General features: G+C 46.9%; 1 protein-coding gene across 1 annotated transcript in view; it reads left to right on the forward strand.

Annotated features, from left to right (window-relative positions):
- Positions 1-4,108: 4,108 nt before the first annotated feature.
- Positions 4,109-24,848, forward strand: part of LOC134957059 (uncharacterized) — a 36,408-nt gene continuing 15,668 nt past the window's right edge. The window contains exons 1-2 of the mRNA XM_063938826.1: positions 4,109-4,213; positions 8,716-8,843. The gene's annotated coding sequence lies outside the window, so the exon portion shown is untranslated. The remainder of the gene's footprint in view (positions 4,214-8,715; positions 8,844-24,848) is intronic.

The following is a 24,848-nucleotide window of genomic DNA, read 5'->3' on the forward strand; positions in this document are numbered from 1 at the left end:
ATATGTACTCCTGGCTCCTGCTATAACCTATAACTGGCACTGCAGTGCTCCCCAGTCTCCCCCACAATTATAAGCTGTGTGAGCTGAGCACAGTCAGATATATAATATATACATAGATGATGCAGCACACTGGGCTGAGCAGTGCACACAGATATGGTATGTGACTGTCTTGTACTCCTGGCTCCTGCTATAACCTATAACTGGCACTGCAGTGCTCCCCAGTCTCCCCCACAATTATAAGCTGTGTGAGCTGAGCACAGTCAGATATATAATATATACATAGATGATGCAGGCATGCAGCACACTGGGCTGAGCAGTGCACACAGATATGGTATGTGACTGAGTCACTGTGTGTACCGTTTTTTTCAGGCAGAGAACGGATATATTAAATAAAACAACTGCACTGCTGGTGGTCACTGTGGTCAGTCACTAAACTCTGCACTCTCTTCTACAGTATCAGCCTCAGGTCAATCTCTCTCTCTCTCTCCTAATCTAAATGGAGAGGACGCCAGCCACGTCCTCTCCCTATCAATCTCAATGCACGTGTGAAAATGGCGGCGACGCGCGGCTCCTTATATAGAATCCGAGTCTCGCGAGAATCCGACAGCGTCATGATGACGTTCGGGCGCGCTCGGGTTAACCGAGCAAGGCGGGAAGATCCGAGTCGCTCGGACCCGTGAAAAAAAACATGAAGTTCGTGCGGGTTCGGATTCAGAGAAACCGAACCCGCTCATCTCTACTCGGAATGACCACCTAAGTCCCTAATCTTGGCTTTAGCGATAAGGGCACCGTATGCTGGTTCTATCCTCTTTCTGTGTCTCTCGGTAAAGGCTCTTTGTGGGTTAATTGTGCTTTTAACCTTTTCCTGTGTGTGTGCTGTTAATACTGCAGTATGTAAGGCAAAGAGTGTGTATCATGCAAAGCACAGTGTTTCTCTTCACCAGGGGGTTCACTAGTGTGTACTCAGTGTAGTATTCCATCTCAGGCTAGTGTTACGGAGCCAGCATGGCTGGTTTCCATTCGGAGGATGATCTCCACCATCTCTACTAAATGATCTCGTAATGAGAAGGAGATGCAATACTTAAGACAGTCTATGACTGAGTTTATGCAAAAGGACTCAGTACTCAGACAAGTGTCTCAGTCCTCTACCATTTGTCCACAAAAACGTTCTTTGGCCCATATCCTGCATTCTAATGCTGATAATGATGGGTCAGAAATGGAGGAAGGTGAGGTGCACATAAAGGTGAGGGAGAGTACTCTGTTGCAAGGTGTTGAGGCTCTCATAGACTCTATAAGGGAAGTCCTATATATTCCTGATAAGGTGACAGAGGTGTGCGAGGAATCTTTCTTTAATGTATAGAAAAAAATCGTCAGCCACTTGTCCTGTGTCAAAGGAACTAAATACCCTTTTTGAAAAACCGTGGGTTAATTCAGATAAGAAATTTCAAATTCCTAGGCGGTTGTTATCATCTTTTCCTTTTCCTCCTGAGGATAGGAAAAGATGGGAAAATCCACCGATACTGGATGCATCAGTCTCCAGGCTCTCACGTAAAATAGTATTACCTGTGCCTGGTGCAGCCTCCCTAAAGGATGCAGTTGATCGTAAGATTGAGACTACACTCAAATCTTTGTATACAGCTGCTGGAGTGGCCCAGAGACCCACTATAGCATGTGGGTGGATTACCAAAGCCATTGCTAAGTAGTCTGGTAATTTAATTGAGGGATTAGACACCTTACCTCAAAAGGAAATTCTTTTACTCCGGCAACACATACAAGACTCTGCGAACTCTATGTTTGAAGCCATTAAGGAGATAGGTTTGCTTAATGCACGCACCACAGCTATGGCAGTGTCGGCACGCAGGGGATTATGGCTACATCAGTGTACTGCTGACGCGGACTCCAAAATAGGTGTGGAAGGCCTGCCTTTCACAAGTGAGGGCTTATTCAGCGATGAACTCGACAAGTGGATTTCACGAGCTGCTGCGGGTAAATCCACCTCTCTGTCTTCTGCAACTCCGCCATCTAGGAAGGCCTACTTAGGACCCAATTTACAGTCCTTTCAGACTGCAAAGTCTCGGGGCAAAGCCAGAGGCTCTTCTACCGCTGCCAGAGGTGCTAGAGGTAAACCACGAAAACCAGCGGCTGCTGGTTCACAGGAACAGAGCTCCGCCTCTGCCTCCTCAAAGCCTTCCATATGACGGTGGACCACAATGCCTGGGAGACAGGCAGGTGGGAGCCCGGCTGAAATTCTTCAGTCAACGCCTAGACAAGATCTTGCCAGGATTCCTGGGTCATAGACCTTGTATCCCAGGGCTACAGGCGGGAGTTCCAGGATCTCCCACCTCACAGATACTTCAAATCAGGCTTACCAGTTTCACAAGAGGCAAGAATAACCTTACAAGACGCCATTCAAAAACTGTTACAGACCCAGGTCATTGTTCCAGTTCCACCTCATCTATAAAACAAGGGTTACTATTCCAGTTTGTTTGTAGTACCGAAACTGGACGGCTTGGTAAGACCGATTCTGAACCTCAAGTCATTGAACCCATACTTACGAGTGTTCAAGTTCAAGATGAAGTCTCTGAGAGCAGTGATCTCAGGTCCGGAAGAGGGGGAATTCCTAGTGTCTCTGGATATCAAGGATGCTTACCTTCACATTCCTATTTGGCCGCCACACCAGGCTTATCTCAGGTTTGCGCTGTTGGACTGTCACTATCAGTTCCAAGCGCTGCCATTCGACCTATCCACGGCACAGAGGGTGTTCACCAAAGTGATGACAGAGGTGATGCTGCTACTCCGCAAACAAGGAGGGAACGTAATTCCTTACCTGGACGATCTTCTGTTAAAGACTGCGTCCAGGGAGCGGTTGTTGGAGAACACAACCAGATTACTCTTGGATCATGGGTGGATTCTGAACCTACCAAAATCTGAAACTGGAACCAATGCAGAAGCTTAATTTCCTGGGAATGATACTGGACACAGAGTTTCAGAGAGTGTTCCTTCCCACCGTCATGCGGAAGGCTTTGAGGAGGCAGAAGCGGAGCTCTGTTCCTGTGAACCAGCAGCCGCTGGTTTTCGTGGTTTACCTCTAGAACCTCTGTCTCTGCATTACAACTCTGCCGAGCAGCTACTTGGTCGGGTTTGAACACGTTTGCCACGTTTTACAAGTTTGATACCTTGGCCTCTGAAAACCTTAAGTTTGGTCAATCTGTTCTGCAGGAACCTCAGCACTCTCCCACCTGGTTTGGGAGCTTTGGTACTTCCCCATGGTACTAAATGGATTCCCAGAGTCCCCTAGGACGTAAGAGAACATAGGATTTTAATTACCTACCGGTAAATCCTTTTCTCGTAGTCCGTGGGGGATACTGGGCGCCCGCCCGGTGCCTTGTTCTTCCTGCACGGTTACTTGTTTACAATTTGTTCAGCTGTTGCTGTCTCTGTTTTCAAGTTTGGTTTGCATGGCTTTCCTCTTGTTATGGTTGTGCTGTTTCGAAATCTCACCACTTTCCTTATCTATTTCCTTCTCTCAAAGTATGTCCGTCACCTCGGGCACAGTTTCCTTGACCGAGTCTGGTAGGAGGGGCATAGAGGGAGGAGCCAGCACACGTTATCAAACTTCTATAGTGCCCATGGCTCCAAGTGGACCCATCTATACCCCATGGTACTAAATGGATTCCCAATATCCCTTACGGACTACAAGAAAAGGATTTACCGGTAGGTAATTAAAATCCTATTTTTTTTTGCCCATCACACCTCATGTCCATGCACATTAGGTCTTCCAAAAAAAAATGTCTCTCCCTTCCCTACTTATTGTTATGCAGGAGCAGAAGGGCGAGAGTAGAATTTTGTGAGTCTCCGCCACTTGCAATTTTATAAAATGATGTGCTTAACATTTTATAATACTTTGCCAAAAGAAAATAGTGTGACGCACCACACTCTACCCACCCCTGGCTTTGCCCAAAAAATATTACGCTTCAGTAAGTGGTCAAGATGCCAGCACATCAGCTCTCTCATTTATTTGAATGCCAGCTGGCCAGACAGTGGAAACAGTTAACGGTTACTAGGTTACTGCATGTGTGTCTCAGTTTTCAGAGCATAGAAAGTGTAACACAATCCTTGTTATGTGAGAGGGTCCATCAGATCACCTTCAGCGGAACTGCACAAGAACGGAAGATGAAGAGACTGTAACAGGGCCTTTATAACTGAATTTCAGGTAGGTCTCCATATTATCTTTTAAAAGGCAAATAATTGTGGCATGTTATAATGTGCGCAAACACTAAAGAATGCATTCAGAGAGACAGGCTTAATTTGGAGTGTAACTGAAGTTCTTGTATGCTCCTTAGATGCTCCTCCATTCACTTGACTGGGATTCTAACAAAATGTTCAGAAATGTTTGTGTGCAGTTTTTGTAAAACAAAAAAAAAAAAGTCTGACTGACTTGAGTTTTTTATAGAATAAAAAAAAAAACACCACACAAGTGAAGTCACACGACGAGTGTTTAACTTTTTCAGGCAATCACAATATAGTATACTACTAACTATACTGGTGGTCAGTGTGGTCAGGTCACTGGTCAGTCACACTGGCAGTGGCACTCCTGCAGCAAAAGTGTGCACTGTTTAATTTTAATATAATATGTACTCCTGGCTCCTGCTATAACCTATAACTGGCACTGCAGTGCTCCCCAGTCTCCCCCACAATTATAAGCTGTGTGAGATGAGCACAGTCAGATATATAATATATACATAGATGATGCAGCACACTGGGCTGAGCAGTGCACACAGATATGGTATGTGACTGTCTTGTACTCCTGGCTCCTGCTATAACCTATAACTGGCACTGCAGTGCTCCCCAGTCTCCCCCACAATTATAAGCTGTGTGAGCTGAGCACAGTCAGATATATAATATATACATAGATGATGCAGGCATGCAGCACACTGGGCTGAGCAGTGCACACAGATATGGTATGTGACTGAGTCACTGTGTGTACCGTTTTTTTCAGGCAGAGAACGGATATATTAAATAAAACAACTGCACTGCTGGTGGTCACTGTGGTCAGTCACTAAACTCTGCACTCTCTTCTACAGTATCAGCCTCAGGTCAATCTCTCTCTCTCTCTCCTAATCTAAATGGAGAGGACGCCAGCCACGTCCTCTCCCTATCAATCTCAATGCACGTGTGAAAATGGCGGCGACGCGCGGCTCCTTATATAGAATCCGAGTCTCGCGAGAATCCGACAGCGTCATGATGACGTTCGGGCGCGCTCGGGTTAACCGAGCAAGGCGGGAAGATCCGAGTCGCTCGGACCCGTGAAAAAAAACATGAAGTTCGTGCGGGTTCGGATTCAGAGAAACCGAACCCGCTCATCTCTACTCGGAATGACCACCTAAGTCCCTAATCTTGGCTTTAGCGATAAGGGCACCGTATGCTGGTTCTATCCTCTTTCTGTGTCTCTCGGTAAAGGCTCTTTGTGGGTTAATTGTGCTTTTAACCTTTTCCTGTGTGTGTGCTGTTAATACTGCAGTATGTAAGGCAAAGAGTGTGTATCATGCAAAGCACAGTGTTTCTCTTCACCAGGGGGTTCACTAGTGTGTACTCAGTGTAGTATTCCATCTCAGGCTAGTGTTACGGAGCCAGCATGGCTGGTTTCCATTCGGAGGATGATCTCCACCATCTCTACTAAATGATCTCGTAATGAGAAGGAGATGCAATACTTAAGACAGTCTATGACTGAGTTTATGCAAAAGGACTCAGTACTCAGACAAGTGTCTCAGTCCTCTACCATTTGTCCACAAAAACGTTCTTTGGCCCATATCCTGCATTCTAATGCTGATAATGATGGGTCAGAAATGGAGGAAGGTGAGGTGCACATAAAGGTGAGGGAGAGTACTCTGTTGCAAGGTGTTGAGGCTCTCATAGACTCTATAAGGGAAGTCCTATATATTCCTGATAAGGTGACAGAGGTGTGCGAGGAATCTTTCTTTAATGTATAGAAAAAAATCGTCAGCCACTTGTCCTGTGTCAAAGGAACTAAATACCCTTTTTGAAAAACCGTGGGTTAATTCAGATAAGAAATTTCAAATTCCTAGGCGGTTGTTATCATCTTTTCCTTTTCCTCCTGAGGATAGGAAAAGATGGGAAAATCCACCGATACTGGATGCATCAGTCTCCAGGCTCTCACGTAAAATAGTATTACCTGTGCCTGGTGCAGCCTCCCTAAAGGATGCAGTTGATCGTAAGATTGAGACTACACTCAAATCTTTGTATACAGCTGCTGGAGTGGCCCAGAGACCCACTATAGCATGTGGGTGGATTACCAAAGCCATTGCTAAGTAGTCTGGTAATTTAATTGAGGGATTAGACACCTTACCTCAAAAGGAAATTCTTTTACTCCGGCAACACATACAAGACTCTGCGAACTCTATGTTTGAAGCCATTAAGGAGATAGGTTTGCTTAATGCACGCACCACAGCTATGGCAGTGTCGGCACGCAGGGGATTATGGCTACATCAGTGTACTGCTGACGCGGACTCCAAAATAGGTGTGGAAGGCCTGCCTTTCACAAGTGAGGGCTTATTCAGCGATGAACTCGACAAGTGGATTTCACGAGCTGCTGCGGGTAAATCCACCTCTCTGTCTTCTGCAACTCCGCCATCTAGGAAGGCCTACTTAGGACCCAATTTACAGTCCTTTCAGACTGCAAAGTCTCGGGGCAAAGCCAGAGGCTCTTCTACCGCTGCCAGAGGTGCTAGAGGTAAACCACGAAAACCAGCGGCTGCTGGTTCACAGGAACAGAGCTCCGCCTCTGCCTCCTCAAAGCCTTCCATATGACGGTGGACCACAATGCCTGGGAGACAGGCAGGTGGGAGCCCGGCTGAAATTCTTCAGTCAACGCCTAGACAAGATCTTGCCAGGATTCCTGGGTCATAGACCTTGTATCCCAGGGCTACAGGCGGGAGTTCCAGGATCTCCCACCTCACAGATACTTCAAATCAGGCTTACCAGTTTCACAAGAGGCAAGAATAACCTTACAAGACGCCATTCAAAAACTGTTACAGACCCAGGTCATTGTTCCAGTTCCACCTCATCTATAAAACAAGGGTTACTATTCCAGTTTGTTTGTAGTACCGAAACTGGACGGCTTGGTAAGACCGATTCTGAACCTCAAGTCATTGAACCCATACTTACGAGTGTTCAAGTTCAAGATGAAGTCTCTGAGAGCAGTGATCTCAGGTCCGGAAGAGGGGGAATTCCTAGTGTCTCTGGATATCAAGGATGCTTACCTTCACATTCCTATTTGGCCGCCACACCAGGCTTATCTCAGGTTTGCGCTGTTGGACTGTCACTATCAGTTCCAAGCGCTGCCATTCGACCTATCCACGGCACAGAGGGTGTTCACCAAAGTGATGACAGAGGTGATGCTGCTACTCCGCAAACAAGGAGGGAACGTAATTCCTTACCTGGACGATCTTCTGTTAAAGACTGCGTCCAGGGAGCGGTTGTTGGAGAACACAACCAGATTACTCTTGGATCATGGGTGGATTCTGAACCTACCAAAATCTGAAACTGGAACCAATGCAGAAGCTTAATTTCCTGGGAATGATACTGGACACAGAGTTTCAGAGAGTGTTCCTTCCCACCGTCATGCGGAAGGCTTTGAGGAGGCAGAAGCGGAGCTCTGTTCCTGTGAACCAGCAGCCGCTGGTTTTCGTGGTTTACCTCTAGAACCTCTGTCTCTGCATTACAACTCTGCCGAGCAGCTACTTGGTCGGGTTTGAACACGTTTGCCACGTTTTACAAGTTTGATACCTTGGCCTCTGAAAACCTTAAGTTTGGTCAATCTGTTCTGCAGGAACCTCAGCACTCTCCCACCTGGTTTGGGAGCTTTGGTACTTCCCCATGGTACTAAATGGATTCCCAGAGTCCCCTAGGACGTAAGAGAACATAGGATTTTAATTACCTACCGGTAAATCCTTTTCTCGTAGTCCGTGGGGGATACTGGGCGCCCGCCCGGTGCCTTGTTCTTCCTGCACGGTTACTTGTTTACAATTTGTTCAGCTGTTGCTGTCTCTGTTTTCAAGTTTGGTTTGCATGGCTTTCCTCTTGTTATGGTTGTGCTGTTTCGAAATCTCACCACTTTCCTTATCTATTTCCTTCTCTCAAAGTATGTCCGTCACCTCGGGCACAGTTTCCTTGACCGAGTCTGGTAGGAGGGGCATAGAGGGAGGAGCCAGCACACGTTATCAAACTTCTATAGTGCCCATGGCTCCAAGTGGACCCATCTATACCCCATGGTACTAAATGGATTCCCAATATCCCTTACGGACTACAAGAAAAGGATTTACCGGTAGGTAATTAAAATCCTATTTTTTTTTGCCCATCACACCTCATGTCCATGCACATTAGGTCTTCCAAAAAAAAATGTCTCTCCCTTCCCTACTTATTGTTATGCAGGAGCAGAAGGGCGAGAGTAGAATTTTGTGAGTCTCCGCCACTTGCAATTTTATAAAATGATGTGCTTAACATTTTATAATACTTTGCCAAAAGAAAATAGTGCGACGCACCACACTCTACCCACCCCTGGCTTTGCCCAAAAAATATTACGCTTCAGTAAGTGGTCAAGATGCCAGCACATCAGCTCTCTCATTTATTTGAATGCCAGCTGGCCAGACAGTGGAAACAGTTAACGGTTACTAGATTACTGCATGTGTGTCTCAGTTTTCAGAGCATAGAAAGTGTAACACAATCCTTGTTATGTGAGAGGGTCCATCAGATCACCTTCAGCGGAACTGCACAAGAACGGAAGATGAAGAGACTGTAACAGGGCCTTTATAACTGAATTTCAGGTAGGTCTCCATATTATCTTTTAAAAGGCAAATAATTGTGGCATGTTATAATGTGCGCAAACACTAAAGAATGCATTCAGAGAGACAGGCTTAATTTGGAGTGTAACTGAAGTTCTTGTATGCTCCTTAGATGCTCCTCCATTCACTTGACTGGGATTCTAACAAAATGTTCAGAAATGTTTGTGTGCAGTTTTTGTAAAACAAAAAAAAAAAAGTCTGACTGACAGGCATGGGAAAAGGAACCTGTATCTGCACAGTGGTGCAAGTATGCAGGTACGCTCGGGTACGGAGTACCCTTAAGAATTTGGAAGAGGGTACTCAGTACCACCTGCCACACACTTTGCTATTACAGGTTGAGTATCCCATATCCAAATATTCCGAAATACGGAATTTTCCGAAATACAGACTTTTTTGAGTGAGAGTGAAATAGTGAAACCTTTGTTTTTTGATGGCTCAATGTACACAAACTTTGTTTAAAACACAAAGTTATTAAAAATATTGTATTAAATGACCTTCAGGCTGTGTGTATAAGGTGTCTATGAAACATAAATGAATTGTGTGAATGTACACACACTTTGTTTAATGCACAAAGTTATAAAAAATATTGGCTAAAATTGACTTCAGGCTGTGTTTATAAGGTGTATATGAAACACAAATGCATTCTGTGCTTAGACTTAGGTCCCATCACCATGATATCTCATTATCGTATGCAATTATTCCAAAATACGGAAAAATCCGATATCCAAAATACCTCTGGTCCCAAGCATTTTGGATAAGGGATACTCAACCTGTACCATAATTAGAATGTGCCACATAGCAACAAGACCTTGGTGCTTGGCAGCATGACGGCTCCTCCCACTTTGTCAGGGTTACTGGGAGTGCGACAGTGGCTGTATTTTCCTGTTATAATGGAGGCATTACTATATATTGTTATTAAATTTGGGGCATCACTGTATATGTCTATTATACCGGAACCATTACTATATTTTTTTAGCCTTGCCTCCAGATTCCCCCCAAAAAAGGGGCTGTCATGTGGACACACCGCTAGTGTCATGTAGCCACTCCCACTAGCAGCATGTAACCACGCCCCCTCACAAAACATGACCACGCCCATTTTTGGCACTCCGTACCACTAAGAAAATATTTCTACTTGCACCACTGTATCTGCATCTCTTTCTGGGTATTGCATGATTACTAAAGCTACTGATGAATTTTTAGCTTCAGGTTCTGTAATAAATTAGCCCCTATTAAACAGATCTAGGCCAGTCAGTACAGGGCTGTATTCACTAGGGGTAGAACATGCCTGCAAAATATGCCGCTGCTATAGAAACGCTATACCCCTGGTGAGTGGTGGTTTTTAACATTGAAGTGATATTGTAGCACTTTTACATGTTGCCCTACTGGCCCCATGATGCCCTACTCCCTTAAAGTGTCAAAGTATGCTGGCATTTGTAGTACTAACACTGTGACCTATTTTAGAACATGGAAAAATAATGGGAAAAAATAACAGAAATATACTGATTCAACTTATAATTTTTTTTAATTATTATTATTTTTGAAATAGAAATAAATAGAGCCCACTTATAGCCACGATTATTTTACCCCTTTTACATTGCTGCAATAACCCGGGTTATTGCCGGGTTGCGGCGCGTTGTAAAAGGGTCTCAGAAAAATAACCTCCGGTCCTGTGACCCGGGAATGCAACCTGGGTAGCGAGCAGAGTTAGACTTCGGAAACACCCGGGTAACGGGGCAGTGTGAACAGGTGACCCGGGTCCCATTGTATGTAGGTGCTGTTTTGATTACATCTTTGTTAGTAGAAGTATATTTGATTCAGAGGGACACAGTTAATTTCCCGAATGGCAGGATTCTAGCGGTTGAACTACCGACGCCGGAATGCTGACAACAGGGGAAAAGCCGGTGGTAGGAATAGTGACCGCAGCCTGATTTTCCCACTCATGTGGTGGGTCCTAGCCACCACCCAAGGAGGAATATAATAGTCTGGCAAGCAAAGCTCACCACCGGGCCTGAAGCATGGCGAGTGCTGCGAGCCCGCAAGGGGACTCGCTGCTTCGATGCCGGGATTCCAGCATTGGTCTCCTGACCGCCGGTACCCCGACTGTTGGAATTTCATACCGGACCCAATTAAGAGATACAGGCTGCCAATATACGTATGATCTGACAGAGAATACCAGCTGCTCAGAAAGACAATGAGTCTAGCCAATGTATTCCAAATAGTTTGTTGGGATAAACAATACATATGGGCAGGGGAAAAAGATTAAAGTGTAACAGTGCTCTGCAGAAAATGGGAAAACAGGACAACATAAATAGGGAAATGCAAGGTAGATAAAATAAATGCAGACATGAAAACAAAGCTTAGTGAGAAGTCAGGACCTTCAGCGTGGAGATTGGGATAGCTGTAATCATTGGTGATGTGTTCATGACAGCCATGCCTCAGTTATGCAATAATTTCCAGCAGCTTGCCGGCTGCTACCATTCTCGACAGTTTTTCCATTTTGAAATTTTGCCAGTGCCGGCATAGCTTGCGCAACCTATTCGCACATGAATGTGCAAGTGGTTTAATTGTAGTCCTCTGTAGCAGTGACAATGCCAGATGCTCCAGCGAAGCTGTGACTGGTTATCATAGCTATACCTGGTGCTTTTATTATTGAAATCATTGCATCCTGTGTAGCAATTGTGTACCTTTTGATCATATTATTCTTATTGCCTTCTCTTATATCGCTACCCTTGCAATATGGTTCTCCTGAATTATTGCTCCATACTTTTCCTGTTATATTCCTATATTACTCTGCCATGCATAGTTTTGCTTCTACAATTCATATACTGTACTATATCCTGTATACCAAGCCAGGCTTCCTTGATTACGCTCATATCTGGTATTACCCTGCAATTTGGACTTCCATTCTGTGTACAAAACTTAGCTTCTATACCTATGATCCTTTCATCAAGGGTTCCTTTCAAAGTTACAGATGGTAAAACATCTGCAGACATTCTTGCAACTGAGGCTCCAGCCACTGATAGGCCACCCATGGGTAATAGGTTAAAAAATGCATTGAGAGTGACAGGGCAATAGTGTGGGTAACATAGGCCCTCATTCCGAGTTGTTCGCTCGCAAGGCGATTTTAGCAGTATTGCACACGCTAAGCCGCCGCCTACTGGGAGTGAATCTTAGCTTCTTAAAATTGCGAACGAAAGCTTCGCAATATTGCGATTACACATCTCGTAGCAGTTTCAGAGTAGCTTCAGACTTACTCGGCATCTGCGATCAATTCAGTGCTTGTCGTTCCTGGTTTGACGTCACAAACACACCCAGCGTTCGCCCAGACACTCCTCCGTTTCTCCAGCCACTCCCGCGTTTTTTCCGGAAACGGTAGCGTTTTTTCCCACACGCCCATAAAACGGCCTGTTTCCGCCCAGTAACACCCATTTCCTGTCAATCACACTACGATCGCCTGAGCGAAGAAAAAGCCGTGAGTAAAAATCCAAACTTCATAGCAAATTTACTTGGCGCAGTCGCAGTGCGGACATTGCGCATGCGCACTAAGCGGAAAAACGCTGCGATGCGAAGAAATTTTCCGAGCGAACGACTCGGAATGACCTCCATAGTCTGGAGTAGGGTGAGTGCTTATAAAAATATGAACTTTCAGAGATGGATCAAAGATTTGAATGCCATGTTAGTGTTTGATCCGACATGGTAGTGAACTGTTTATTTCTCATACGTCCTAGAGGATGCTGGGGACGACATCAAGACCATGGGGTATAGACGGGATCCGCAGGAGACATGGGCACTCTAAAGACTTTTCATTGGGTGTGAACTGGCTCCTCCCTCTATGCCCCTCCTCCAGACCTCAGTTTTAGATATGTGCCCAGGTCGACTGGATGCACTCTGAGGAGCTCTACTGAGTTTCTCTGAAAAGACTTATGTTAGTTTTTTTATTTTCAGGGAGATCTGCTGGCATCAGACTCCCTGCTTCGTGGGACTGAGGGGGCAGAAGCAGAACCAACTTCCTAAAGAGTTTCATGGCTCTGCTTCTGGCTGACAGGACACCATTAGCTCCTGAAGGGTACTGAACGCTAGCCGTGTCTAGATGCTCACTCCCACAGCACGCCGTCACCTGCCTCACAGAGCCAGAAGTCAGAAGACAGGTGAGTATGAGAAGAATGATCTTCAATCAAGTAAGTGACGGCTGAGGTGCGACGCGGCTGTCGGGAGCGCAGCGCCCCATTGCTGCCCACACACAGGCACACAAGTCAGAAGACAGGTGAGTATGAGAAGAATGATCTTCAATCAAGTAAGTGACGGCTGAGGTGCGACGCGGCTGGCGGGGGATGGGGCGCCCTGGGCAGCAAGAAAAATACCTCAAAATGGCTAAAAGGGGGCATAAGATGCTGCTGGCACAGCCCTACCCCCGCCAGTATAAATATTATGTAGTATACTGAGTGTAAGGACGCGCCATTGTGGGGGCGGAGCTTCTTCCTCAGGCAGCCAGCACACAACTCAGCGCCATTTTCTCTCTCTCCTCAGGCTGCAGAGAACACGCTGGTCCTCTCCTCCACTTCTGACAAGTACAGGGTGCTATTAAGGGGGGGCACAAAGCGATTGTGGTGCATTTGATAGTGTATATTACTATTTAAAAGTGCTTTTGGGCTGTGGACATACTGTGTTCACAGGCAATACTGGCACTGGGTTTGTGAAGTGGCTGCTCCTATCCTGTGTCCCTCTGACAGATTTTACTGTGGGTCTGTCCCCAAAATAAGTCCCAGTGTGTCTGTGAGTGTGGTGTACACGTGTGAGGCATGTCTGAGGCAGGGAGTTCCTCCCCGGAGGAAGCCATTTTAGGGACACAGAGTTGTAATGTGGTGGCGCTATCGGCACACCAAGAGCCTGTATGGGTGAAAGAGCTACGTGACAGTATGCATCTGATTAACCGTAGATTGGATAAGTGTGAATCTAAGGCTGCATGCTGGAGAAAATCTGTGGAAGATGTGATTTTTCAGGATGCTTTTATTCCTTATGCAGGCGGCCCCTCTGGGTCACATAAGAGACCATTTGCAAATGTTGTAAACACTGATACCGACACGGATTCTGATTCTTGTGTCGACGATAGTGAATCCAGAAAGATAGATCATAAATTGGCAAAAAGTATACAAAATATGATTATGGCTATAAGGGACGTGTTGGAGGTTACAGAAAGCACTCTTGTACCTCATGAGAAGGCTTTTTTATGTAAGAAAAAGAAATCCAAAGTCACGTTGCCTCCTTCACACAAACTAAATGCTCTGTTTGAAGGGATGTGGGTGAATCCTGATAAAAAAATTCGTATTCCCAAAAGGATTCACATAGCTTATCCTTTCCCGGCTGAAGACAGGAAAAAAATGGGAGTCATCCCCTGTGTTAGACAGTGCACTTTCCAGGTTGACAAAGAAGGTAATTCTCCCTGCTCCTGGCACGGCTACTCTTAAAGAGCCGGCAGACCGCAAAATGGAAACGACATTGAAATCCATTTAAGTTACCAATGGTACACTGCTCAGGCCCACTATTGCCTGCGCATGGGTGAGTCGCGCTATTGAAAAATGGTCAGAAAGCGTGTCATCAGAAATTGACACGATTGATAAAGATGAGATTCTCCTTAAATTAGGGAATATCAAGGACGCTGCCGCCTACATGCTGGAAGCAATGAAGGATATTGGACTCTTGAGTTCACAAGCCGCTACCATGGCAGTATCGGCTAGGCGGGCGTTGTGGATTCGCCAGTGGAACACGGATGCAGATTCCAAAAGAAACATGGAGGCTCTCCCATATAAAGGTGAGGCCTTATTTGGCGATGGCCTGGATGCGTTAGTCTCGGCGGCTACCGCAGGTAAGTCGACACTTTTGCACTCTGCGCCTGCACCGGAAAAAAAGACATCACCCGCAAATGCAGTCCTTTTGGCCCAATAAATACAACTAATTCTGCCAAATCCCCAGCATGACGCTGGAGCTCCCTTGCGGGAGGCCGCTCGGGTGGGGGCACGTCTCAAGCTCTTCAGCCAGGATAGGATTCTGTCTGGCCTGGATCCCTGGGTGTTGCAAATAGTATCCCAGGGATACAAACTGGAGTTTCAAGACGTTCCCCATGCCGATTTTTCAAATCGACCGTGCCAGCTTCTCCGCCAGAGAGAGAAGCAGTAACAGCGGCAATCCAAAAATTATGTCAAGACCAGGTCATAGTCCTGGTACCGTTGTCACAACAAGGGCGGGGTTTTTATTCAAGCCTCTTTGTTGTTCCGAAGCCGGACGGCTCGGTCAGACCGATCCTAAATCTACAAGATCTGAATTGCTTCCTGAAAAGGTTCAAGTTCAAGATGGAATCACTTCGGGCGGTGATTGCCAGTCTGGAGGAGGGGGACTACTTGGTGTCGGTGGACATAAAGGATGCTTACCTGCATGTTCCCATTTATCCTCCTCACCAGGCTTATCTGAGATTCGTGGTTCAGGATTGCCATTACCAATTCCAGACGTTACCTTTCGGTCTCTCCACGGCGCCGAGGGTATTCACCAAGGTGATGGCGGAAATGATGGTCCTCCTTCGTCAGAAAGGAGTCAATATAATCCCTTATCTGGTCGACCTCCTGATAAAGGCGAGATCCAGAGAGCAGTTGTTACAAAACATAGCCCACTCCCTGTCAATACTCCAACAACACGGGTGGATCATAAATTAATCAAAGTCACAATTGGAACCGACGACAAGGTTGTCTTTCCTCGGGATGATTCTGGACACAGAAGTTCAGAGAGTATTTCTTCCGCTGGAAAATGCTCTGGAAATCCAGAAAATGGTAAAACAGATATTGAAACCATCAAGTGTGTCGATCCATAAGTGCATTCGGTTGTTGGGGAAGATGGTGGCGGTAACGTGGCCATACAGTTTGGCAGGTACCATGCCAGAGTATTCCAGTGGGACCTGTTGGACAAGTGGTCGGGGTCACACCTACATATGCACAGAAAGATAATCCTGTCGTCAAAAACCAGGATTTCGCTCCTGTGGTGGTTGCACAGCTCTCACCTGCTAGAGGGACGCAGGTTCGGGATTCAGGACTGGGTCCAGGTAACCACGGATGCAAGTTTCTGAGGCTGGGGAACAGTCTCTCAGGGAGAAAACTTCCAGGGACGTTGGTCACATCAGGAAGCCTGCCTTCACATAAACGTACTGGAGCTAAGAGCCATTTACAACGGCCTTCAACAAGCGGTACATCTTCTCCAAGACCGTCCTGTGCAAATCCAGGTGGACAATGTAACAGCAGTCGCATACATAAACAGGCAGGGCGGAACGAAAAGCAGAGCGGCAATGGCAGAGGCGACAAAAATCCTCCGGTGGGCAGAAAAACATCTACAAGCTCTGTCGGCAATATTCATTCTGGGAGTAGACAACTGGAAAGCAGACTTCCTCAGCAGACACATTTCCCATCCAGGAGAGTGGGGCATCCACCAAGATGTCTTCGCAGAGGTGACAAGTCTTTGGGGAGTCCCTCAAATAGACATGATGGCGTCCCGTCTCAACAAGAAGCTTCAGAGATACTGTTCCAGGTCAAGAGACCCTCAAGCAGTAGCAGTGGATGCACTGGTGACCCAGTGGGTTTTTCCGTCAGTGAATGTCTTACCTCCACTTCCGCTGATCCCAAAAGTACTCAAGATCATAAGAAAAACAAGGGTTCAAGCGATCTTCATTGCCCCAGACTGGCCAAGGAGGGCTTGGTACCCAGATCTTCAGCAGTTGCTCATAGAAGATCCTCGGCCTCTTCCTCCTCGGGAGGACCTACTGCAGCAGGGGCCATGCATGTACCAGGACTTACCGCAGCTACGTTTGACGGCATGGCTGTTGAGCGCCGTATCCTAGCCAGGAAGTGTATTCCTAAGGAGGTCATCCCCACCCTTATTCAGGCCAGAAAGGGAGTAACGTCGAAACATTACCACCGTATTTAGAGAAAATATGTGTCTTGGTGTGAATCCAAGAAAGCTCCTACGGAAGAGTTTCACTTAGGGCGTTTTCTCCATTTTTTGCAGGATGGTGTGGAGGCGGGCCTACGATTGGGATCAATCAAGGTCCAGATTTCGGCCTTGTCAGTGTTCTTCCAAAAGCAGTTGGCCTCTCTTCCAGAGGTTCAGACCTTCGTGAAAGGGGTTCTGCACATCCAGCCTCCATTCGTGCCTCCAGTGGCACCATGGGACCTTAACGTGGTATTGCAGTTCCTCCAATCGGATTGGTTTGAGCCTCTACAAAAGATAGAGTTGAAGTTTCTCACTTGGAAAGTGGTGATACTTTTGGCATTGGCATCCGCAAGGCGGGTGTCTGAATAGGGGGCCTTGTCTCACAAGAGCCCTTACCTGATCTTCCATGAAGATAGGGCAGAATGGCGAACTCGCCAACATTTTCTTCCAAAGGTGGTTTCTTCTTTCCACATTAACCAACCTATTGTAGTGCCAGTAGTTACTGACACATTCACTGAGTCAAAGTCTCTAGATGTGGTTAGAGCTTTGAAAATCTATGTTGCTAGAATGGCGCGTATACGGAAAACAGAGGCTCTGTTTGTCCTGTATGATCACAACAAGATTGGCTGTCCTGCTTCAAAGCAGGCTATTGCACATTGGATTAGAAATACGATTCAGCAAGCTCATACTACGGCCGGATTGCCGTTGCCGACGTCGGTAAAGGCCCACTCCACTAGGAAGGTGGGCTCATCCTGGGCGGCTGCCCGGGGGGTCTCGGCATTACAACTTTGCTGAGCAGCTACTTTGTCAGGGTCAAACACATTTGCTAAGTTCTACAAGTTTGACACCTTGGCCGATGAGGACCTAAAGTTTGGTCAATCGGTGCTGCAGGGTCATCCGCACTCTCCCGCCCGTACTGGAGCTTTGGTATAGACCCCATGGTCTTGATGTCGTCCCCAGCATCCTCTAGGACGTATGAGAAAATAGGATTTTTAAACCGACCGGTAAATCCTTTTCTCCTAGTCCGTAGAGGATGCTGGGCGCCCGTTCCAGTGCGTACTTTACCTGCAGTTTAGTTATTAGAGTTACACAAGTTGTGTTATCTTGGTTTCAGCATGTTGATGCAATTGGTTCATGCCTGTTGGCGTGTGTTATGTTGAATGCCATGTGTGCGGCATGGTTGAGGGTTTGAGTTGGTAGATATCTCACCACTAGTTAAGTAATTCCTTTCCTCGAAATGTCAGTCTCCCTGGGCACAGTTCCTACAACTGAGGTCTGGAGGAGGGGCATAGAGGGAGGAGCCAGTTCACACCCAATGAAAAGTCTTTAGAGTGCCCATGTCTCCTGCGGATCCCGTCTATACCCCATGGTCTTGATGTCGTCCCCAGCATCCTCTACGGACTAGGAGAAAAGGATTTGTCGGTAGGTTATCAAAATCCTATTTTTTGAAAGACATGGGTAACCAGTGTGGGGATTTGCAAAGTGATGCAGCATATGTATAGCGGCAAGAGAGGAAGATCTGATTACACAAGATCAGGGGTGTAACAAGAACTTTGTGGACCCCATAGCAACATGTTGAACGGGCCCCTGCCCTCCAGTTCAAATTATGCCACGATACAGTGCCCCAGTTCCATGCCACACTATAGTGCCTCCATTTCATATTGTGCCATATTAAAGTACCCCAGTTCTTATTTTGTAACATTATAGTGCCTTCCACATTACAATGAGCAGATCAGATTGTAACATCCATTACACTCTCCTCTCACTGAAAATGCAATGTCACACAATTCGGGCTGGGCAATGGGTCAGACCCAATTGCTTAGCAGGCAAATCTGGGGCATAGGTATGTACTTTATAACCTGGGCCCAGCCCCCCATAAGCCTCTGGGCCCCATAGCAGTGGCACCCCTTGCACCCCACTATAGTTACAGATTACCTATGGGGAAAAAAGTCCAACCTGTGCAACAGGCATATTAGCATAACACAGGAGAGATTAAAGCTGCTCCCTTGCTTCTAATGGAGGAACGTACAGGGTATATTAACAGCACAGGTTGATTAAAAGCACTTGCGCATACAAAAACCTTCTTTGAAATGCTACAGGTAAATTTGCACTAACATTGTTGCAAAGAAATATCAACTGTATTTTAGCTGCCTGCCATGTTATATTGCAATAGTACAGGTATTGGAATGATCAAAGATGGAAGGGTTATTTGGGAGTTTAGATTACTATCTTTTAAGTCACAGTTGTGGGTAGGTTACAAATAACTATAATATATGTTGATTTGTTCAAATAATTGGGGACATACATTAAATATTTGTATTAAAAATTGGATAGTCTGCATTTAGGGATGTGTTACAAGCTCTTGTTCAGACCGTGTTTTGTGAAGCAAGTGAGGCAGCAACTTTTTCCAGGGTCCTCCCAATATTTCACTGCCTCACTTGTTTCACAGTAAGCATAAGCTCTGAACTGGAGCTTGTAGCACATCTAGGGACAGTGCTACCATTAGACAGCTTTAGGCGGCTGCCTAGGGCACCAGCATCTAGGGGCAATCGCTGAGACCTCCTAGGACAAAAATAATAGGATTTTGATACCTACCGGTAAATCCTTTTCTCCTAGTCCGTAGAGGATGCTGGGGACCACATCAAGACCATGGGGTATAGATGGGATCCGCAGGAGACATGGGCACTCTTAAGACTTTTCATTGGGTGCAAACTGGCTCCTCCCTCTATGCCCCTCCTCCAGACCCCAGTTATAGGAACTGTGCCCAGGGAGACGGACATTTCGAGGAAAGGACTAACTTTAATACTAGTGGTGAGATACATACCAACTCACACCCTCAACCATGCCGCACACATGGCATTCAACATAACACATGCCAACAGGCATGAAAGAATTGCAGCAACATGCTGAAAAACTAAGATAACACAACTTGTGTAACTCTAATAACTAAACTGCAGGTAAGGTACGCACTGGGACGGGCGCCCAGCATCCTCTACGGACTAGGAGAAAAGGATTTACCAGTAGGTATCAAAATCCTATTTTCTCATACGTCCTAGAGGATGCTGGGGACGACATCAAGACCATGGGGTTTATACCAAAGCTCCAGTGCAGGCGGGAGAGTGCGGACAACTCTGCAGCCCAGATTGACCAAACTTTAGGTCTTCATCGGCCAAGGTGTCAAACTTGTAGAACTTAGCAAATGTGTTTGACCCTGACCAAGTAGCTGCTCGGCACAGTTGTAATGCCGAGACCCCCCCCGGGCAGCCGCCCAGGATGAGCCCACTTTCCTAGTGGAATGGGCCTTCACCGACGTCGGTGATGGCAATCCAGCCGTAGTGTGCGCTTGCTGAATCGTATTTCTAATCCAATGTGCAATAGTCTGCTTGGAAGCAGGACAGCCAATCTTGTTGTGATCATACAGGACAAACAGAGCCTCTGTTTTCCGTATATGCGCCGTTCTAGCAACATAGATTTTCAAAGCTCTAACCACATCCAGAGATTTTGATTCAGTGAATGTGTCAGTAACTACTGGCACTACAATAGGTTGGTTTATGTGAAAAGATGAAACCACCTTAGGAAGAAAATGTTGTCGAGTTCTCAACTCTGCCCTATCTTCATGGAAGATCAGGTAAGGGCTCTTGTGAGACAAGGCCCCCAATTCAGACACCCGTTTTGCAGATGCCAAAGCCAAAAGCATCACCACTTTCCAAGTGAGAAACTTCAACTCTATCTTTTGTAGAGGCTCAAACCAATCCGATTGAAGGAACGGCAATACCACGTTAAGGTCCCATGATGCCACTGGAGGCACGAATGGAGGCTGGATGTGCAGAACCCCTTTCACGAAGGTCTGAACCTCTGGAAGAGAGGCCAACTGCTTTTGGAAGAACACTGACAAGGCCGAAATCTGGACCTTGATTGATCCCAATCGTAGGCCCGCCTCCACACCATCCTGCAAAAAATAGAGGAAACGCCCTAAGTGAAACTCTTCCGTAGGAGCTTTCTTGGATTCACACCAAGACACATATTTTCTCCAAATACGGTGGTAATGTTTCGACGTTACTACTTATCTGGCCTGAATAAGGGTGGGGATGACTTCCTTGGGAATACCCTTCCTGGCTAGGATACAGCGCTCAACAGCCATGCCGTCAAACGTAGCTGCGGTAAGTCCTGGTACACCCACGGCGCCTGCTGCAGCAGGTCCTCTCGAAGAGGAAGAGGCCGAGGATCTTTTATGAGCAACTGCTGAAGATCTGGGTACCAAGCCCTCCTCGGCCAGTCTGGGGCAATGAAGATTGCTCGAACCCTTGTTTTTCTTATGATCCTGAGTACTTTTGGGATCAGCGGAAGTGGAGGGAAGACATACACTGACGGGAAAACCCACTGGGTCACCAGTGCATCCACTGCTACTGCTTGAGGGTCTCTTGACCTGGAACAGTATCTCTGAAGCTTCTTGTTGAGGCGAGACGCCATCATGTCTATTTGAGGAACTCCCCAAAGACTTGTCACCTCTGCAAAGACTTCTTGGTGGAGGCCCCACTCTCCTGGATAGAGATCGTCTCTGCTGAGGAAGTCTGCTTCCCAGTTGTCTACTCCCGGAATGAACATTGCTGACAGAGCTTGTAGATGTTTTTCTGCCCAGCGGAGAATTTTTGTCGCCTCTGCCATTGCCGCTCTGCTTTTCGTTCCGCCCTGCCTGTTTATGTACGCAACTGCTATTACATTGTCCGCCTGGATTTGCACGGGACGATCTTGAAGAAGATGTACCGCTTTTTGAAGGCCGTTGTAAATGGCTCTTAGCTCCAGTACGTTTATGTGAAGGCAGGCTTCCTGATGTGACCAACGTCCCTGGAAGTTTTCTCCCTGAGAGACTGCTCCCCAGCCCCGGAGACTTGCATCTGTGGTTACCAGGACCCAGTCCTGTATCCCAAACCTGCGTCCCTCTAGCAGGTGAGTGCTGTGTAACCACCACAGGAGCGAAATCCTGGTTTTTGACGACAGGATTATCTTTCGGTGCATGTGTAGGTGTGACCCCGACCACTTGTCCAACAGGTCCCACTGGAATACTCTAGCATGGAACCTGCCAAACTGTATGGCCTCATAGGCCACCACTATCTTCCCCAACAACCGAATGCACTGATGGATCGACACACTCGATGGTTTCAATATCTGTTTTACCATTTTCTGGATTTCCAGAGCCTTTTCCACCGGAAGAAATACTCTCTGAACTTCTGTGTCCAGAATCATCCCGAGGAAAGACAACCTTGTCGTCGGTTCCAATTGTGACTTTGGGTAATTTATGATCCACCCGTGTTGTTGGAGTATTGACAGAGAGAGTGATATGTTTTGTAACAACTCTCCCTGGATCTCGCCTTTATCAGGAGATCGTCCAGATAAGGAATTATATTGACTCCTTTTTGACGAAGGAGGACCATCATCTCCGCCATCACCTTGGTGAATACCCTCGGCGCCGTGGAGAGACTGAAAAAGGTAACGTCTGGAACTGGTAATGGCAATCCTGAACCGCGAATCTCAGATAAGCCTGGTGAGGAGGATAAATGGGAACATGCAGTTAAGCATCCTTTATGTCCACCGACACCAAGTAGTCCCCCTCCTCCAGACTGGCAATCACCGCCCGGATTGAATCCATCTTGAACTTGTTCAGGTCTTTTAGATTTAGGATCGGTCTGACCGAGCCGTCCTGCTTCGGAACAACAAAGAGGCTTGAATAAAAACCCCGCCCTTGTTGTGACAACGGTACCAGGACTATGACCTGGTCTTGACATAATTTTTGGATTGCCGCTGTTACTGCTTCTCTTTCTGGCGGAGAAACTGGCAAGGTCGATTTGAAAAATCGGCATCGAGGAACGTCTTGAAACTCCAGTTTGTATCCCTGGGATACTATTTGCAACACCCAGGGATCCAGGCCAGACAGAATCCAACCCTGGCTGAAGAGTTTCAGACGTGCCCCCACCCGAGCGGCCTCCCGCAAGGGAGCTTTTGGATTTCTTTTCCTTACATTAATAAGCTTTCTCCTGAGGTACAGGAGTGCTTTCTGTAACCTCCAACACGTCCCTTATAGCCACAATCATATATTGTATACTTTTAGCCAATTTATGATCTATCTCTCTGGAGTCACTATCGTCGACACAAGAATCAGAGTCCGTGTCGGTATCCGTGTGTACAACATTCGCGAATGGTCTCTTATGTGACCCAGGGGGGCAGCCTGCAAAAGGAATAACAGCATCCTGAAAAAACACATCTTCCACAGATTTTCTCCAGCATGCAGCCTTCGATTATCTAATCTTCGGTTAATCAGATGCATACTGTCACGTATCTCTTTCACCCATGCAGGCTCTTGGTGTGCCGGTAGCGCCACCACATTACAACTCTGTGTCCCTAAAATGGCTTCCTCCGGGGAGGAACTCCCTGCCTCAGACATGCCTCACACGTGTACAGCACACTCACAGACACACTGGGACTTATTTGGGGACAGACCCACAGTAAAATCTGTCAGAGGGACACAGTATAGGAGCAGCCAGTTCACAATCCCAGCGCCAGTATGCTATGCCTGTGAACACAGAATGCCCACAGCCAAACAGCGCTTTTAAACATTAATTCACACTATTAATTGCACCACAATCGCTTTGTGCCCCCCCTTAATAGCACCCTGTACTTGTCAGAAGTGGAGGAGAGGACCAGCGTGTTCTCTGCAGCCTGAGGAGAGAGAGAAAAGGGCACTGAGTAGTGTGCTGGCTGCCTGAGGAAGAAGCTCCGCCCCCACAATGGCGCTTCCTTACACTCAGCATACATCATAATATTTATACTGGCAGGGGTAGGGCTGTGCCAGCGGCATCTTATGCCCCCTTTTAGCCAGTTTGAGGTATATTTCTTGCTGCCCAGGGAGCCCCCCCGCGCCCTGCACCCTGCAGTGCCTGTGTGTGTGGGCAGCAATGGCGCGCTGCGCTCCCGCCAGCCGCGCCGTACCTCAGCCGTCACTTACTTGATAGAAGCTCATTCTTGTCATACTCACCTGTCTTCTGACTTCTGGCTCTGCGAGGGGGGTGGCGGCGTGCTGTGGGAGTGAGCATCTAGGCAAGGCTAGCGTTCAGTACCCTTCAGGAGCTAATGCTGTCCTGTCAGCCAGAAGCAGAGCCATGAAACTCTTTAGGAAGTTGGTTTTGCTTCTGCCCCCTCAGTCCCACGAAGTAGGGAGTCTGTTTCCAGCAGTTCTCCCTGAAAATAAAAAACCTAACGTAAGTCTTTTCAGAGAAACTCAGTAGAGCTCCTCAGAGTGCATCCAGTCTGCCTGGGCACATTTCTAAAACTGGGGTCTGGAGGAGGGGCATAGAGGGAGGAGCCAGTTCACAACCAATGAAAAGTCTTAAGAGTGCCTATGTCTCCTGCGGATCCCGTCTATACCCCATGGTCTTGATGTGGTCCCCAGCATCCTCTAGGACGTATGAGGAATATTGTGCGAACAACATATGAGAACATATTTAGCAATATTAAATACATTACCTATTAGATTATAATGAGCTGGAATAACAAGCATCAGGTTAATGAAGAGATAAAGTATATGCAAGGGTCACACACACAAAGATTGGGATGAGCTTTTGTAGGGAAGCATTTGCCTAGGGTGCTGAGAAATCTTGCTCCGGCCCTGAGCACATCACTGAGTTCTGGAATCCCACGTTTTTTCTCTAACCAGCCTTTGAGGTACTGTAGAGAATGTGGTTTACAGCAGTTGTTCGAGTAACCTGGATGGGCCAGCACTATACCATACTTGCCTACTCTCCCGGAATGGGCGGGAGGCTCCCGAAAATCGGGTGACCCTCCCGCCCCCCCGGAAGAGCAGGCAAGTCTCACGATTTTTTAGGGGCCCCCCTGCCCGGCCGCCCACTTAGTGAGTAAAGTGGGCGGTCCGGGCAGTCGATGACGCAATTCTTGCTGAATCGCGTCATCATAGCAACGCCCCCTGCTGTATAATGCCGGTAATCGCGGCATTACATAGCAGGGGGC

The sequence above is a fragment of the Pseudophryne corroboree genome, chromosome 9 (assembly GCF_028390025.1).
Source record: "Pseudophryne corroboree isolate aPseCor3 chromosome 9, aPseCor3.hap2, whole genome shotgun sequence".
Classification (NCBI taxonomy): Eukaryota; Metazoa; Chordata; class Amphibia; order Anura; family Myobatrachidae; genus Pseudophryne; species Pseudophryne corroboree.